This window comes from Aythya marila (assembly GCF_965140915.1).
Source record: "Aythya marila genome assembly, chromosome: 2".
NCBI classification, from domain to species: domain Eukaryota; kingdom Metazoa; phylum Chordata; class Aves; order Anseriformes; family Anatidae; genus Aythya; species Aythya marila.
The window spans coordinates 127,780,787-127,798,485 of record NC_139043.1 but is presented as its reverse complement, the minus strand read 5'-3'; positions in this window follow the sequence as shown (position 1 = coordinate 127,798,485).

Genomic DNA, 17,699 nt, shown 5'->3' with positions numbered 1-17,699 from the left:
GAAATGTGGAACAAGAGAAATTTATTGTTGGAGACAGCTCAGTTACATTTGATGGATGATAGGCCTTGGTAAAAAGTCATGAAAAAGAAGAGAAAGATAGTGAAGCAAATTGACCTGAAAAAGGATGCGCTCTTAAAAGAGAAAAAAAAAAAAAAGATATTTTTTCGCAATGCAGTCTTTCAAATTATTTTAAAATAAATAATTTTGAGATACTGATTGGAAACAACTGACAGTATCAACAGATGAACATGTCATCAATGCACTACAATTCAATTCTGTGATTCTATTAGTGATAGGACAAGTGGTAATGGTCTTATACTAAAAGAGACTAGGTTTAGATTAAATAGAAGAAGGAAATTCTTTACTCTGAGGGTAGTGAGGTACTGGCATAGGTTGCCCAGAGAAGCTGTGGATGCTGCATCCCTGGAGGTGTTCGAGGCCAGGCTGGATGGGGCTTTGAGCAATGTGGTCTGGCGGAAGGTATCCCTGCCCATGGCTGGGGGTTGGAACTAGGTGGGCTTTAAGTTCCCTTCCAACCCAAACCATTCTATCATTCTGAGACAGTTACATTTCATGGACACTGAGTGATTCCTGGAAGAAGTTAAAATGTTATTGTAAGAGAATTTCTGAAGCTCAGATGCTGGACTTTATTGAATTCCAGTTCACAGAAAAAAATGATTAGCCATTACAGGACAAATATATATCTGGGCTGTAAAGCAGCAGTATGGATAGGAACAGAGACCACAAGCAGACCTAGGGGATGGAGGGTAGGACCCTCTTTTAAGAAAGAAACTAAATAAAAGCCCAAAAGACATTGGACAGAGATACAGAAAAGTCCTATACCAAGCTTTAACAAAGGGTAGTCATGGGGCCTGTGCAGAGCCCATCTCCTCTGTGAGAAACTATGAACCAGAAGATTAAGGAAGAAAATTTCAGACCTGGTAAAAGTGTCCCAGAGATAGGACAATGTAGAAAACAGCCCTGAGAGACAGAGAGGAGCCTTGTGGAGCTCATTTTATCTGCTTACTTCAGGTTCTCCATACCCACAGCTGAACCAACAGTCATGTTCTCCAAAAGGGCATGAAAGAAGGAGAAAACTTGTGGCTGGAGCATGAGTAGTAAACCAGGACAAGAGGCCAGGAGTAGAAGAACCAGTGAATAGCCGAGGTAAGCTCGATGGACAGTTGCCTGTGGCATATTTTTATCTTGATAACAGTGGGAGAACTGAGTGTAACATGCCTGAAGCACTGACTCACAGGCGTCACCACTGAAAAGTAAGAGCAACGGTCAGCAGGAATATCACAAAAGATACAGCCTGCTATGCTATGCCCATCAGGAAGCATGCAGACAGATTCTTCTAGCTGAGAGCACTTGCAGAAGCATCTGAAAAAATCCCTGGCTGTGGAAAATATCAGGGTCCTCACTTACTATTGAAATCTTCCATGAACCTTTTCTGTGTGAGAAAAAAAAATAAAATCTGTACATTAAATATAGAAGTCAAAAGATGTTTTCTGATGGATTGTGCAAGATCATCAGAACCTAAAAGTCAGCTTATCTGTCTTTACCTGTGAAATTAATAGTTTCATATTTTAATTTATTATTAAGACAAAGAGTGATATATAAAGAGAGAGAGATTCTGGCCACCATGGTATATTATATAACTCTGAACAAAGTTTCATCTCCCTTGTTTGAGTCCAAAACCTGTAATGCTTTCAGCATTGTGTTGCTAAAAGCCCCCAAAAATATTTAATTCAATTACACTTTTGCAGGTAAATTAGGATATTTCCTTCTTAGTGATTCATTGATATAAGCCTTCTCACATGCCCTGCAAACACAAAAATTAAATCTCCTTTCCTCAATGAACAGATCAGATGGCAACAAGGCAAACAGCTCCTTAAAAAAAGATTTAATAGGTACTGGCAAGAGAGGAAATCATCAGGAAATGGATAGTTCCTCATGCTCATGAATGTGTCCAAACAAAAATGCATCAATTATATCCACTATTCTTCCATGAGAGCATTTTTAGAATGTTTATTCTGAGCAGATCAACAGTATTTAGAAAAAAATGCATTGTATTTGTTCATTTTTCTCCCAGGCTTTCACTTAACAATGGGCGACATGAAGGTTTTCCTGAGTTCAACATTTGCTTTCCAGATTTGTGAGGTTCAGATAGCTCGGAGCCATGATGTAATCTTAACTATTTCCCCCTATTCTCCATTAGGCCATTCCGTAGCTGGAGGCATATTGTGTTATATTGATAATCCCCTTGAGAAGACATCAGTGAAAGCCCAGGGGGTGTGGTGGTCCGAAATGTGGAGACACAGAGATCCTCAGCATGAGGACACCACCTCACACTCCTGACGTTTGGCGAGAGAGCAGTAGGAAGCTTGGCATGTGTTCTGGCCCAGGGGCCACGACTGCATGGGCATGACAGGGAAATGTCTCTTGGTCTCTGAAGACCACTGCAGGTACATGAAGCCTGTTATCTCTACCAAGAAAAACAAAAATAACAAGTTAGGTCCTCCCTTTATCAGACAGATTAAGAGTGCATGAATAAGCTACCTTTCTTTGGGTAGCCAAGAGTGGGCCAACTCTGAACTACACCTGCTTCAAGTTTTTGGCTTCTCCTCAGTTCTGCTTTTATTTTGATTCAGTTCAGTTTTAAACTACTTTTCATCAGTCGGGCATTCTGGCAGGCCATTTTAGCAGTGTTGCTCAATACTCCATACAGAGATGGCACACAATTATATCTCAGTTTGCTTTTATTCTTAGACATACCTCGTGGAATTAATTTGCCTTATTATCTTGATGGAAGTTGATTACACATAATCTAGTCAGTTGTGCTCTCTCTCTAATAAGCAGAGGAAAACAGAAAGTGCTAGGGGACAGCTGATCTCGTTCACAAATGTAAGGCCATTGGGATTCTGCTCCTTTTCCTACAGAGGGAGCCTTGGTGACTGTGTTGGACTTAGGCTGAGGCAATTTCTGTACCTACAGTTGGATGAAATACATTCCCACCTTGAATACCATTTTGAACCACCCTCCTGAATCCCATCTGGGGCACGAAGCTGCTTATTAAAGGCTCATTAAAATATCCTGTCTTCTTTGCTGACGAAACAAAACAGAAAAGGTCATCTGATAGTTATTTTAAGTAGGTTAGGGGTCACAAGATAGGAGAAAATACAATCAGCTTATAGCAGCATTCTCATGCCTAGCCTACTATTTCCAAGTGCATTGCAAAAGTCTAGAGTTTTCATAATTGGGTCACAGATGACTAAAATCAGTTACAAAGGTTAATGCCTATGACAGCTCTTACTTGTAGTGAGTCTCAAATCATAGATTATTTTCTGCTTCTGCAGTAACAAAACATTATTGTAAAGTACACCGTATTACTTCGGGCATCTATTGTTAGATTTCTTATCACCTGTGACACTGATGGACTTAGAAACCCAGACTCTTTTTTTGTTAAGAAAATAGTGTAACTACTTCTAACCCTTCATCCCTCCTCTGCAATAAAACTTTGCCATATTTAAACATCATTTTGTAAAGTAGCCCTGACATATAATTGTCATAATTATTGTTGTGTTTTAGAAGGCACGTCCTCTTGCTGTCAGCCTTTCAGAGACACATCCATCCACCCTTTGACTCATGCAGTTGGTGAAGAAATTTGTCTTCAGTGCATTTCTTTGAGGATTTGTGAGCCCGGCAAGAGGAGGAGAAACATAACATTGCTTGGACTGTTTTACAGAAGGACCATTAATTTCTGTGTTGTGCCCTGTTTGTTGTCTTATGAGTTTTTCCTGGCCAGTATTTAGACATCAAGGCTATAGCTGCTCTGATTACACATTCTCTATAATAGGCAAAATGTAGGTAAATTAACTTCTTTGATGGTTTTACCACAAACTAATTCTATTTACTTCCATGATAGCTTGATAAGGAAATTAAAAGTCTCCTAATTGTATCTCTACTAAACTTAATTTTTTGCTTTACAACTGATGACCTAATAACTCTAAATTATCATGCATGAGTGCCACTACAGACAGCACATACCTGTAGCATACCTGTAGCATATACTCAGTGAAGCAATAGGAGTGGTCAGAGAGCTGGTTACCTTCTGCTTTCCCATCAGGGTTGAAGGACACTTCCCCAGTCTGCCTGAGGCTCCTTGGTCACACAGCCAGAATCAGACCTCAGCACTATGCTGGGAAAAAAAGGAAAAGTAAGCATGGGAGCAGGTAAATATGGAGAAAGCTGCAGAAAGATGTGGGAAAATGGGAAGGGGCAGTACTATTTCAGAAATTTATAGCAGTAAAATGGAATTTGCAGTAAGAAGAAAATTCTCTCTTGTGCTCTTTCACAGGTTTAACCCGTGAAAGCTCTAACCCACTTAGCTCTAGAGTCACCCTTCCATGCTCTCTCCACAGACACTTACATGTATGTCTCCTTCTATCTCTGCACTCACCATTCCCATCTATTAGCCATGAAACTTGTCTCTCCCCCAGGGGAGAGAGCATCTGCTCCCCCCGCTAATCCCAACACACCCTCCCACCAGAGAAATGAAGACAGAGGAAGAAGGCTAGACCATGACCTGGGTTGCACTTTATTGTGAGGTGAAGAGATGAAAGCTGAATGGAAAACAAGGATGAATAGTGCAGAGGCATGCTGAGCAGTGATTTCTGCTCCTGTCACAAGCAAGGATTGGGTCTCTGCTTCCCCGTCCAGGAGCAGTTATCCCTTACCCACCTGACACAGGGTTTTACTTTGCAGCAGAAGCACAAGAGACATTTGAAATACTTCAGCACAACAGAAACAAAATGAGGTTAATAGAAAACATTGCAAAACGTGGTAGTACTTGTAAAGCTACATAGTTTGGTGGGCTCTGTAGATGTTAGCTAAGCCTCTCAAATTTCAAAGACTAGCTTCTGTTTCCAGTGGGAGATCACAGCACCCCATAATCTTCAAAATAATCCATATGAGAGGACTTAAAGCTCCAAGGGTGTGTCTCTGCCAATTCATTTAAAGGCTCAGCATGTGGTGTGGCAGTTTGCTGCAAAGGTCAAAGAAATTGGTCACTGAAGAGGGATTTCTAAAAGCAAAAGGTAAAAAGGTACATACAAAAATTACATCATATTTTATTTTATTTTATTTTATTTTATTTTATTTTATTTTATTTTATTTTATTTTATTTTATTTTATTTTATTTTATTTTATTTTATTTTATTATCTAATTTATTATCTATTTTTTTTTTTCATAAAAAAAATAAAATTCCACCATTTTCTTTTGCTCAGAGTTGGACTGCACATTGTGGCATAGTTCTTTTTGCCATAGAGATCTTCACTTCTTCCCCTTTGGGGGCTAAATTCTGTTACTTGAGACTACTTTGTATATGTTAAAATTATTCACAACTATAGGAGAGGACAAGGGAGGCAGGCCTGGCCTGTTAACAGGCTAAGGAAACAAGCTGCCCTTCTCTATTAGTGTTGCATGCTGTTCTGTTCACCAGGCTAGAGGTTGTAAGAGCGCTCCTTCCTGCAGGACGTCCAAAAGGATGTTTCCATCTGGATGCGCTATAGCACTCTGAAAGCAAGCTAGGCAACAAATAACTGTATAGTAAATGTTCCCATGTACATTTCCTTTCTTGAGACAAACACTTTTTTTTTTTTTTTTTTTTTTTGCCTTTCTTTAGAAAAAAAGAAAACATCAAATCTCCTCATTTACAGTTCTTTCAGTAACAATTCTGCATCTCATTGTAAGTAAGATTTTTTTTAATTCCTAGTGACGTTCTTTCTTGCCAACCTGGAGACAGTTTACACTACTCCCTCCCCAAATGTTCCCTCAGGAACTCCTTGTACTTTCCCTTAACTGTTCACTACATTCACTGGAGCCCAGCTGCAAAAAATGGCTCAACTTTGCATCTGGATTTCCAATCAGTCACAAATTCATGGCTGTTTTCCCAGATACAGAGCAATTAAATGAAACCTGTAAAACCCATTACCAAAACCTCTGGAAACATCAGTTCACACAAACAAAAATCTGTTCTTAGAATTTCTCGGTCCAAGCTTTCAGGATTATACTGGGATTTATAAGCATTTAAGGAGAAACCACTCCCAAACTCACCTGCTGCCTCTTTCCCTCTCTTTTCTAACTCACTAGTATTATGGTCCATTTTATTTTATTGTTCTTTACTTATGTCCCACTTCCCCTTGATCTGCACACATGCTGAACTGACTTTGGGAGAGACTTGAGGTGTCCGGCAACCCAGCAGTGGCAGTTGTAGGCCCCATCCTTCATAGCCCAGTAAAACTCACAAAGGTGTTGCTTTGCATTAGCTGCCTCACCAGAAATGACAAAGTGCTTTTGGTCTCTTCATGCTTGTTAACAAGGTCAGCACAAAACTGCATAGTTTGATTAACACGACCCTGTAATGTGGACAAAAATAATAGTTGTATAGAATTGTATCTCTATATTAAGCTGACCTGTTTGTTATAAGCTTGAAAAAAAAAAAAAAAGCAAAAAAACAAAACAAAACAAAACAAAACAAAAATATGTTCTTTTTGTGCGTTATTCTCTCTGTAGGTACGAGCTTGCGTGATTCACTTTCAGCATTTACTTTACTTATATATACTCCAAACAAGCAAGTGCACTAGAGGGTCTGACACCCCTGTACAGTGAAGAACTAAGAAAACAGTTAAACTCTGGAGAAACTATCTGCCTTCATTGTTTTTCAATGTGTTTTGGTTATGGTTTGATTTGGTTTCTTTGGCAAAGAATGTAATAATGTGTTCCCTTTCTATTCCCAGGTCAACTCCTGTTAAATAATCTGCAGGAAAGGCCACAATTAAGTGATATTCTTCTTAATGTGTTATAGAAAACAAGAAACTTACTCCTCTCTAAAAATATCCTAAATAGAAGAAGGTGGTGTCTGTATGATGCCATGTTCCTGTTCAGTCTATTAAACCTTCTCTGGGGATCTATTGTTATGGTTTCAAAATCCTAATTAGTCTCAAAAGCCATGTCAATCAACCAGCTACAAAACAAAATGGTTCACCAATGTTACTAAGGCTTTCTTCTTTGTCTTTATAGTCTGAGGCCAAGGAATGACAGAGTCTGGTTTTGCAGCAGTGTTCACCTTGCAAGCTTACAGCTGCAAGTTGTGTCTAGATAAAGGGATGTGGGCACTCAGTCACATCTTCTTAAGTACCATCAGTTTTGTCCCAAGAGGCATTAAGTTCTCCCTAGACAGTACTTGTTTCTCAGAGCTTGCAAATGCATTTTTTTTTTTTTTTTTAATTTCTAGGTTTCTCAAGTCAAAAAGTAGCTAATTTCTGATCTCACTTGCACAACATGCAATACATATCATCCCTCCAGAATTTTCAACAGCATACCCGTAATTTCTGTTGCAACTTCTGTGGTGGTACTAGTCAGTAAAAAACTATTAAAACATACCTTCCATTCATAGTACAGCAACCAACTCTCTGAGAATGAGTTTAAGCATGCCACTTTAAATAAAGTGGCATGCTTAATACCATCCCTATACCATTTCCCTACATGTAATAGAGTGATAGTGATGAAATTTTCCTTGTATGTTACTGAAGATCAAAGAAAGAACTGCAAAGAAGAGCAAGGTGTTATTACAGAGCGATATAGATAACATGAAGAAAGACATCCACATTTCCAGCTGTGTAGTATGCCTTGATTTAAAAAAAAAATTTAAAAATTCAGCCATGGAGTTGTAAAAAAGGGGGATTTTTTTAATTGAGATTAATTCTGATAAGGGTCATAAAGGCAGCATAAGGAATTGCTAAATAGTTTGGTACTATTAATTTACCATAAACTCAAAAATATTCACTGATTAAGCACCAGTACATCATGAAACATCTCCACCTATAGTGTTCCTAAGACCATTAGCTCCAAAATATGGCCTGAATTGGGTATAATACTAATTTATGTTGTAAAGAGGTGTCTAAACTCAAACCAACAAAGTAGATCTGGCTTGACAAGCTGGTTAATCTGGTCCAGCTCTGCCTGCTTTCTTTCCTAAGACTCCCACAGCGATAGGAGTGGACTGCACAGAGTTACATTTGCATAAATTCAAGTCCGAAAGACATTGTGATGCCAGGAGGAGTGGAGGTGAATGACCGTGCTGTGCTTGTGTAGGCTGCTCTACGAAGGCTGGGTACTAAGGACTTAGTCTATCCACTTTATTACTGTGGTTTGTATTGCATTTAAGTCTTTAATTAAAGACAGCTCACACCTTAGAAATAATAAGACACATTTTCAGCACTTAGTACAGAAATGGTACAAATTGTACCACTCACATTTGCAAGCCAACTCCAGAAAATTTGCAGGTCTCTCAACGTGGAGAGGAGAAAAATGATTCCAAGTACCTAAAAATGGGGTGAATACAACCATTATAGCATGTCCTGACCATCCCAGCAGTTAAAATAAAAGATACTTGTATAAGAATTTATTGTTTAAATGGCATTTGTTTGCCTCAATATATATTTTCCACTGATGTGGGAGAAATATGCAGAAAATGAACAGTTGCAGACTTTGTGGTTTTAAGGAATCATTTGAGGCTGTAATGTTCAGCGTGATGACATCTCCCTACGTAGGCAGCGCTGGGATATATAGCTAGAGTCAGCTTTTGTGCCCATCCAGTCCTTTCCCAGCTTTTCTATTGGCTCACAAAGCATCTTTCATGCCACTATTGAACGCTGTGTTCTGTAGGTTGGTGACATTATGCCTGGATTCCTCCATCTGGCACTGTCATCACCCCATTTCATTATCTCTCATGGTCAGGGGCTTCTGGCAAAACCAGGAAAAGGATAAAAAAATATATATATGCGTGTTCAATAACTCTTTACAAGTCAGAACAAGTGCCCATTTTTGTGAAGAAATTAAATTTCTAAAAGTGGTTGAATTTTCACACACATACAAAAATGAACAGTCATACCAAGGGGGCTTGTTCTTATCCTGTGGGGCTGAATGAGAAAAAGGAAAAACATAGTGGTCTGAGCAGCTAATATTTCTGAGAGGACAGTATTCAGAACTCTTGACTATGGTGCCTTTTGAAATGCTGAGGTCCCCAGATGCACATTCTTCCTTCATAGATTACATTCCCCTCGGAGCAATGAGCATACAGCAGCTGTCCTCTTTCCATCAGCAAATATCGTACCAGACTTGCTGGATGGAGCCTTTTGCTCTCTGACGCAGTGCTGTGAGAGGACAAACCATGCCAATGTGGATGCTCCCATCCAGGGTACCAAAGGGCAAGCAGCTGAGGATTACAGCTTTGTTTCACAGTTCTGTACAGCTAGTTGGTTTTGATCCCTTGTGGTCTAATAAGTAAAAGTTATTGCTGTTTCTCCCTTCCCTTCCCTACTTCATAATCCGCCAAGCAGATGTGGTAAGCAACTCAGAGAAAACTGCTTTATAAAATATGAAATTTGGCTCACTCAACAGTCGGCACTGATGAATATAGCATTTGTGCAGTCTCCAACACTTTAATTTCAAAGGTCTTTATTCTTTCAAGGACATTAATTTGTCACATTCAGTGCCATAATGCACGTGCCTGAAACAAGGACATAGACATCCATCATCCATTTTTCCCTCATCTTCCCAAACTCATTTTGCATGATCCCTATAAATGCTAAACAAAACCAGATGCCTATCATTCAGGGCAGAGTAGGGAAGGCTCCCCCAAAGGGAGATAGCTGCATCCTTTGTGGAGATGTGAAAATGACTGCAGAGGGAGTAGGTGTCAGGAGACCTTTCTCAGCCAAGATGCTTCCCGAGGCTCTTGTTGAGGCAGGGAGCCCTGCACCACCTCCAGTGCAGCTGGTACCACGCCATGCTCTGCTGACTCAGGGCTGAGAATCATCTCCAGCAGCTCCTCACCTGGCTGATGCAATCGTGCTGTACTTCCAAACCATTTCAACCACTTGCCTTTCGCCTTGGATGTGTATGCAACTTGGAGCATGCACTACAGGAGCCTTGAGTAATTTTATTTCAGGTTGTGAAATGCTGGCTATTGGGCAATGATAAATCCGCTTTAAGCCTCATTATCTCACTGCTTTCAGAACTGAAAACATATCTGCAAGCATATCTGAATCACACTTCCAAAATGAGGCTTTTCCACAGCCTGTTTTAAATAGGGCTAACTTACATCCCTGGAAAATTGCCTCCCCAAGTATTTTCTTCTCTGCTGACCTGTTCTCAAGTGTGGTTATAGTCCCATCCCACGGGCCTAGCAATCTACATTTATACTAAGCATATTCTAAAGAGGCTTTGACAGCATTTCTTTTATCATAGTATGGTCATGATAATATGGCCACAATCCAAGACTGAAGTTTTCAGTTACCATTTTATCAAAATACCCTGATGGAAAGGAAAGGAAAGGAAAGGAAAGGAAAGGAAAGGAAAGGAAAGGAAAGGAAAGGAAAGGAAAGGAAAGGAAAGGAAAGGAAAGGAAAGGAAAGGAAAGGAAAGGAAAGGAAAGGAAAGGAAAGGAAAGGAAAGGAAAGGAAAGGAAAGGAAAGGAATATGCAAATGTATCTGTGTGATAAAATGCCTTAGGAAATGATATTTACTCTTCTTTTGGGACCCCCCAACATCTTTTCTTTATCTCTTCTGTTACTCTCTGCTTGTTTTCTTTTTTCTTTTTTTATTCTTTATGCAGAATATTGTGTCAGAGAATACAGACAGGCCTTGAGCATTTTTGTTTGTTTGTATGTTTGTTTGTTTTTTAAAGAACAAATTAAGGCACAGAAAACTACAATGTTTCAAAATGTGAAAACAAATTTAATATAACACCTTCCTAGTGAAGAGATGAAGTGCCAGATGTAGTGCAATGTGAAGCATCAGGATGCTTTTTAAGGTCCTAATCCTTTCCACTGTAATATTTTCTTCACTCTTGATATCTGCTGGAGTCCTGGGATCTGAACCCATCTATTTTGTGGGGCAACCCCTTTGGGTCCTTTTCTTTCAACTGAGCGCTTCAGTCTGTCCTTGACTCCAGACAACCTGCTCTAATACCACTTCTCCAACAATATCCTTCTTTTAGGTGTCATTTCAGTGTGCCATTTACATTCCTGTTTAAATTATGGATTATTCACAGAATCACAGAATTATCTAGGTTTGAAGAGACCTCAAGATCATCGAGTTCAACCTCTGACCTAACACTAACAAGTCCTCCACTAAACCATATCACTAAGTTCAACATCTAAACATCTTTTAAAGACCTCCAGGGATGGTGACTCCACCACTTCCCTGGGCAGCCCATTCCAATGCCTCACAACCCTCTCAGTAAATAAGTTCTTCCTAATATCCAACCTAAAACACCCCTGGCGCAACTTTATCCCATTCCCCCTGACAGGAGAGTTCATTTTTCCAAGTGCTTCCCTTTCAGCTTCCCTGAAGCAGCACTAGGTGCAACTGGTGGGATTTGCCCTAGACATTCATTTTGAGGGCACAAAGATAGAGGACATAGATCAGGTCTTCAGAAATAAAGACAACTCCTTAACACAATAGATAATTTCAGCCAAGATATGGATCTCAGTCTCAGTCCTTATCCACAGAGATCATTGAAAATAATAGGACATCTTTATGAAGGGGACTGTCAGAATTACAGCCACCATTGTGTCATAGTACAGGGTGCTAAGCAAATGCATATTGTGTAGAGTCAGTCCAGAACATGCTACAGAAAATCACATTGTTTCAAACTTACTGCTGTTCCAGTTGCACACAAAATTAGCCTTACTTCCACAATTATAAAAGCTATAATTCCTATAAAAGATATGTTATAGAACTGCAGTTTGGCTAGTTGTTCAGATTCCATATTTTGAGTACACAACAAAATTTTTAAAGTTAATCCCACCAGAAAAAGTGGGAAAAAGTGGGACAGGGAATCTGCACAGTATGATAGGAACATGCTTACAAATGTGAAGGTTAAAATGAAAGGAGGAAACTTTAGTCACACAGAAAATGCTAGCACTGATAGGCATCATTTCCTTATTCCAGCCAGGGATTTGGCCTTTGGCACATGTTAATGGAGCCTTTGTAAATTCAATTAGTTGGTCTAAAAATACCTTTTTTAAAAGGATTTTTTTGGCATCACATTTTGGTACCAGATACCTCTGCATCAGGACAGCATTACCAGTGACCTGGTGACCCACAAGTTGAGGGGAAGGCACCTCCTCTGCCAGCTCGCCAGCTCACCATGCACTTGGGCTGCACAGCTCTGTTTTCAGAGGCTTACAGCTATGGAAACCAAGCCAAATTTTCCATGGTGTAGTATAAAACATTCCTCTTTGGTGGGGATTGTGTGTATTTGCTCCATGCTTTTTGATTGGTTTTAGTGCCAGATTTGTTCAAAAACCTGTCAGTGAAACTACCATGGAGAACTTGGTTTCTTATTCTTCCCATAAAACTCAGTGAACAAACAAGAAATACTTCCAATAGTCAGTCAGTCTTTCTTTCTTTCTGTTTCTTTTTCTCTCTTCCTTCCTTCCTTCCTTCCTTCCTTCCTTCCTTCCTTCCTTCCTTCCTTCCTTCCTTCCTTCCTTCCTTCCTTCCTTCCTTCCTTCCTTCCTTCCTTCCTTCCTTTTTTCTCTTTCTTCCTTTCCTTCTTTCTTTTAGTACAAATCCAAGGCACTTGCAATTAGAAATATGAAAGTTTTATGAAAGTTTTTTGAATGTATTAATTGAAAAAAGTATGCATATCTACAATACCAATATGTAAGCCACACAAGCAGTATGTTACAATAAAGCTAGACAGATTTGCTTGTGTGCACACATGCATAATAAAGCTGCAGGTGAGTATGTATTCTTCTTTAAAAGTCGTTACAATGGTATTTCTGTGACTACCTTAGAAACATATTAATAACAAAGGAAAAAGTGATTATAGAATAAATAAATATATGGTGACTATAGAGTAAGTATACAGTAGATTTCTTTCTCATCCACAGCAAGCATGGTCCACACCCATGCACAGTCACATACTCTGTTTTCCTCCTTCCAAAAAAATCAATTTTCTTGAGAAAAAAAAAAAATCTTTATCCACAAGCACATACATACTACATCATACTACATACATGAGATGTTTGTTGACCTTCCTACTGGAAGACACCCAGTTCTCCAAGCTGTCAGCTCATCCATCAGCTCTGACATTCTTTCTAAGAACATGTATAATTTCTCCATACATGTGCAAGCTACTCATCGACAGGGCTGTTTTGGAAGCAAGACATCTCAGATAATATGCCAATGCCTCAGAGCTATGTCTACAGCTCATTTGGATATGAAAGAAAGGGCTGAGAAAAAAATATATATTTGAATTAAAATTAAATTACTAAAATAAAGGACAAAAAAGAAAGATTTTCTATTAAAGGAGGTAAAAATCTACCAATTTGTAACTTAAAACCAACATGTGAGTTGACTTCAGCAATTCATTTACCTCCATTCAAATTAAAATTTTCCAATTCATTTGTGCAGAAAAAATAAATCAAAAATATTTAACTTTAATGTCATCTAATCATGACACTCAGACATAAAATTAAGACACACAATTTTGTAGTAGGTGTTTAAATGCCTTCACATTCAGCAGATATTTAGCTAGCACTGTTGGTGGCTACCAGAGAGCTGCTGAGCTGACCAGTGAATAGGTATCAACTGCAGGATGAGATGGACCACCACGTTGCACTGCCTGGCTTGACTTGGGGCTCAATTCATCCGCCTAAATATTGGCATTCAGTGCCACCAAAGGTACTTTGCATACCCACCTGGCCTCTGTCACCTTCCAGCAGGCCTCAGGGCTTCAGTAGGTCTGAGGTGGCATCTCCCTGCCCCATGGGGATGACCCAGGGCATCCCAAATGGCACCAGGCAACTGTGTGGATTGAATGAAGGCTTTGGGCATACATAAACACCTAAGGGATATACCCAGATAGGTGCCTTGGAGTGAACCAAATCCTGACCTTTTTTTTTTTTTTTTTTTTTTTGGAGGGGGAGGGGGTGGTAAAAGATTTTTTTTTAAAAAAAAAAAAAAAGAGCAACAAAAACCTGGTGGAATCAGGAAAAAGAAAAAACAAACAAACAAAAAAAAAAAAAAGGAAAAAAAATCTTATTTTCCTGAAAACATTTGCTCAATCTTTTATTTTGGCACAAAATGGAAAGGAAACCATTTCTTCCCTCCCATCTCTATCGCTATATCTCATTTAGCTAGATCCTGCTAGGGACATTTAAAGCAATAGTCTGACTTTGAAGTACTCATAGAATCATGAATGCTTCTTGGCCATAGCGCTAATCCACAGCATTTCTAACTCACATGAACTTATTTCAACTAAATAGCCTATAGATACAACCATTTATTTTTTTCTCATTCATGTCATTTGCCTTCACTTCCTCTGTATACCAGTTCTTAGTCCATCCTTTCTGTTTTTTCACCCTTTTTTACTCTCAAATTTTATAAAGGATTTCTGTGTTGGTGAAACTCATACATTTATTCATATGCTTTTTTTTTCTATAATATGCTTCATACAATGATAACCTGTGTAAGTGTGGAACAGCACAAGGTACTTCTGCCTGAATATTTTATTTACCACAAGTTTGTCTGGAGAAATTGAAGAAAAAAGGCACAGAAAGACTCTACCTTCTGTATTAGAAGAGTACACCTGGAAGGAACCAGGGACGATCTACACCTGGACACTTCAGTATAAAGACCCAATCCAGCAGTCTTCCCTAAAATTTGCCATAATTTTAATGCATTTTAATTGCATTTGAATGTTCCATCATTGCTTGCTACAAATTGGTATCTTCTGAGCCTTTCCTTGAAAGTACCACAAAGTAAATATTTTTAAGCTAATGCCTACATCACAGCAGGTTATGCATGATAAGATGCTGTTTTCATTTGCTAGCTTGATATTCAGGAGAATAGTAAGAGGCGCTTTTAAAACACACACACACACACCAAAAAAAAAAAAAAAAAAAAAAAAAAATCACCTGGTCAGTTTACAATGAAATCTATTTAAAACTGTAATTTATTTTAATAGGCACCAAACAGCTTTCAGCCTGCCTCAGAGTCCTGAGACGTGTCTGATAAGTCATCCTCCATTTCAGGATCAGAGAGTTAATGTGCGGTTGCAGATAGCTAGCTATACAGAAACATGCTCCTTATCAAAGCAGAGTTTCTTCTTACATAAGAGTTAACCAAAAGATTAAATTGAAAGATATGACTAAGTAATCCATGTGCCAAAATGGAAGATAGCAGCAGCTTGGAAAGATGTTTAGAGAGAGAGACTAGAGAATAAAATAAAATAAAATAAAATAAAATAAAATAAAATAAAATAAAATAAAATAAAATAAAATAAAATAAAATAAAATAAAATAAAATAAAATAAAATAAAATAAAATAAAATAAAATAAAATAAAATAAAATAAAATAAAATAAAATAAAGACTCTTCATAATTAATTGTGGGATTACACATGGCTTTTCTTTTTGTTTTGGTTAATTTTTTTTTTTTAGGAAAAAAATAGTTTTGTCAAATAAAAATATTATTAGTTCAAATCACAGTTGTTTTGGGCTCCGAGAAGAAAGTTCTGCCTCGTTGAGGAGGAAAGAGAAATGTCATCCTCCCCAGTGCTTTGGACGTGTGAGGAAAGCTGGATGTCCAACAATCCTGCAGGCAGATCCTAATTTCTCTGGGGGAAGCAGTGAGAACTCAGGCTTTGATTCAGCATTAAGTGCCTGGAGCTGGTGCCTTGGGTGCTGCCAGGCCCCCAGTGTCTGCAAACCCATGGTACCATGTTTCCTCAGGCCCAACAAGGTCAGAGCTCATTCAAAAAAAGGCATCGAGACCTGTAATCTTTTTGAAAAAAAAAAAATAATACTAACAAGAGCATTTCCTGGGGCTCCCAGGGCAAGGCTCAGAGGCCACTGCTTGAACTTGGGCAGCAGCAGCTCTTGGTGCAGGCCTGGAGGCCATCCAGCAGTGGGCAGGGGGCTCTGGGCTTTCGTGCTGCTATGTGTTTCAAGGCCAGCCCTCTGTCAAGAGAAAAACAGAGCCCTGAAAATGCCCTAGCAGGATTTTTGGATGCTCTGTCTCAATGCAGTCCCTCAGCACTGGCACTGGCCCAGGCCTTGCTGCTTTCCCACGGGCTCTTCTCAGGCTGAGTTCCAGCGGCCACATCCAGCCCTGTTCATGGCTGCTTCAGGCACAGCTATCTCCATCTGCAGGACTGTCAGTCCCTCCTCACACAGCAATGTCCTCATGTGCAAGACTGGCACCAAGAAAAGTCAGTTCCCATTACCAGACAAGCGATGGCTTTGCTGGAAGGGAGGTGATAATAGAAACTGTGTCTCCTGTTCAGCAGCTTCACCACGTCTTCTGTTGTGCATAGACTTTGGCACCAGAGTGCCCAGTGTGACCCTGGGGACAAACTGCTTCACAGCAATGTCACAGAGCTTGGCCCATGCAGGGTTACATATCCTAAACATGGCACAGGGGCAAGAAAAAAACCTGCTCGCCTTTTGTTGCCTTAGATGCCAGGCCTTAAACTGCATAACTAGGCACTGACCACTTCAGTTATTCATATTTAAATTGTTCTTAATTTGTACAGCAGGAGAACAAGGTTGAAAAATCTGAGTAAAAAAACTTCTATAGCTAGAAAAGAAAGGAGCTAAACTCAAATAGCCTTTTTCAAGGACAAATCTTAGTTTAAATAAGTTCAACAAAAGTGCATATCCAAAGAGACAAAATGTTCCTTTTTAGATGGTAGTTGCTTTTTTTTTTTTTTTTTTTGGACTAAAGACTTATGTTCTGGTATTACCGTAAATTCTAACTTTAAAAAAGAGAATGAATAATCCTGGGTGGCTTTACTTTGGTTGTGATCACAGATAACAACTTTGTAAATTTTCCAGTAGAAAACAAGTGCAATTTTAATGCTATTTATATTGCTTGGAGGTAAAACCACTATCTCATTGAAGTTTTAGCTGCTTATGCTGCAAAATGCAATATTAATGAAAAAATCTGAGGGATTAATATCTGAGTTTTAAAAGTATTTTTGTGAAGAAGGTAAACCTCATTTCCATTCCTTGAAATTCCTCCCCTTCTAATATTCACAGGCCAACTAAAAATGAATAATTACTTGGAATCAATAGATCAAATGAATAATAAACAGAGGAAGGAGTATCAAGGGAAAATTGAGTGAGTATTACAAGTTTTGCTAATACGATGAGACCAGAAACACCTGAATGAAGCCATTTTGAAAACTCAAAAAAATAACCAAGGCCAGTTATTGTATAACCCAAGGGAGAAGAAACTGCTTATAGCCTTACAGCCTGGGTATAGTGCTTCAAAGGAAGCACAAACCTGCTGTGGGGAAAGGTTATTGATATATGATAGCAGTCCTTCTTTCATCCCTAAGTTGGCATTGTTAGTTTTGCTCTCATTTTAAATCAGGAATGAGATCACAAAAATTACCACTGCATTTTGTACCAATTCAGAAAACCAGTGACAACCTGAAGGCTTCAGATATAGAGGACATGTTTGAGAAGTTGCCTTTGCAGCTCACAGTCAAACCACGGAGGCTTGGAAAACAGTACAGGTGGTTTTACAAGCTCTCTGCAGATAAAGGATTCACTGTTGCAAGAGTATCATTTTTCTATGGCACCTTTAAGTGAAATTTCTCTTTGATATAGAAA